This window comes from Perkinsus marinus (genome assembly GCF_000006405.1).
Source record: "Perkinsus marinus ATCC 50983 genomic scaffold scf_1104296970870, whole genome shotgun sequence".
Lineage (NCBI taxonomy): Eukaryota > Perkinsozoa > Perkinsida > Perkinsidae > Perkinsus > Perkinsus marinus.
The window spans coordinates 1-1,069 of record NW_003202282.1 but is presented as its reverse complement, the minus strand read 5'-3'; the positions used below and the strand labels follow the sequence as shown (position 1 = coordinate 1,069).

General features: G+C 47.3%; 6 non-coding genes across 6 annotated transcripts; all 6 read left to right on the top strand.

The window, feature by feature from the left end:
* The first annotated feature begins 72 nt into the window (after positions 1-72).
* Pmar_PMAR016718 lies at positions 73-144 on the top strand. The gene has a single exon. It is a non-coding gene; the product is annotated as a tRNA-Cys (tRNA).
* A 108-nt stretch (positions 145-252) lies between these two features.
* Positions 253-325, top strand: Pmar_PMAR016717. Its single transcript has one exon. It is a non-coding gene; the product is annotated as a tRNA-Arg (tRNA).
* Positions 326-445: 120 nt separating this feature from the next.
* Positions 446-517, top strand: Pmar_PMAR016716. Its single transcript has one exon. It is a non-coding gene; the product is annotated as a tRNA-Cys (tRNA).
* Positions 518-625: 108 nt separating this feature from the next.
* Positions 626-698, top strand: Pmar_PMAR016715. Its single transcript has one exon. It is a non-coding gene; the product is annotated as a tRNA-Arg (tRNA).
* A 120-nt stretch (positions 699-818) lies between these two features.
* Positions 819-890, top strand: Pmar_PMAR016714. The gene has a single exon. It is a non-coding gene; the product is annotated as a tRNA-Cys (tRNA).
* Positions 891-999: 109 nt separating this feature from the next.
* Pmar_PMAR016713 lies at positions 1,000-1,069 on the top strand. The gene has a single exon. It is a non-coding gene; the product is annotated as a tRNA-Arg (tRNA).

Below are 1,069 nucleotides of genomic sequence, written 5' to 3'. Positions count from 1 at the left end.
TAAACGACACAGTGAGGAGTGAAATTTTGAATGAAAATAGGTCAAATGGAGGACTAGTCGAATTGTGTGCATGGGTGTGTAGCTAAGTGATAGAGCGGCTGACTGCAGATCAGCAGGTCCTCGGTTCAAATCCGGGCGTGCCCTTTGAACTCTCGCAAAATTTTCATCAAGGAATTTTCGAGAGGTAGAGTAATCACTCATGTAATCGGCGGAACAGTCACAGACATCAACATGATCGGAAGTTGAATCATCGCTCTGCTGGCCCAATGGATAAGGCGCCACCCTCCTAAGGTGGAGACTCCGAGTTCGATCCTCGGGTAGGGTAGATAAGTTTAGTAAGAATCATTAGAGGATGACTCGATTGAGCTGGCTGTAAACGACACAGTGAGGAGTGAAATTTTGAATGAAAATAGGTCAAATGGAGGACTAGTCGAATTGTGTGCATGGGTGTGTAGCGCAGTGATAGAGCGGCTGACTGCAGATCAGCAGGTCATCGGTTCAAATCCGGGCGTGCCCTTTGAACTTTCGCAAAATTTTCATCAAGGAATTTTCGAGAGGTAGAGTAATCACTCATGTAATCGGCGAAACAGTCACAGACATCAACATGATCCGAAGTTGAATCATCGCCCTGCTGGCCCAATGGATAAGGCGCCACCCTCCTAAGGTGGAGATTCCGAGTTCGATCCTCGGGTAGGGTAGATAAGTTTAGTGAGAATCATTAGAGGATGACTCGATTGAGCTGGCTGTAAACGACACAGTGAGGAGTGAAATTTTGAATGAAAATAGGTCAAATGGAGGACTAGTCGAATTGTGAGCATGGGTGTGTAGCTCAGTGGTAGAGCGGCTGACTGCAGATCAGCAGGTCCTCGGTTCAAATCCGGGCGTGCTCTTTGAGCTTTCGCAAAATTTTCATCAAGGAATTTTCGAGAGGTAGAGTAATCACTCATGTAATCGGCGGAACAGTCACAGACATCAACATGATCGGAAGTTGAATCATCGCTCTGCTGGCCCAATGGATAAGGCGCCACCCTCCTAAGGTGGAGATTCCGAGTTCGATCCTCGGGTAGGG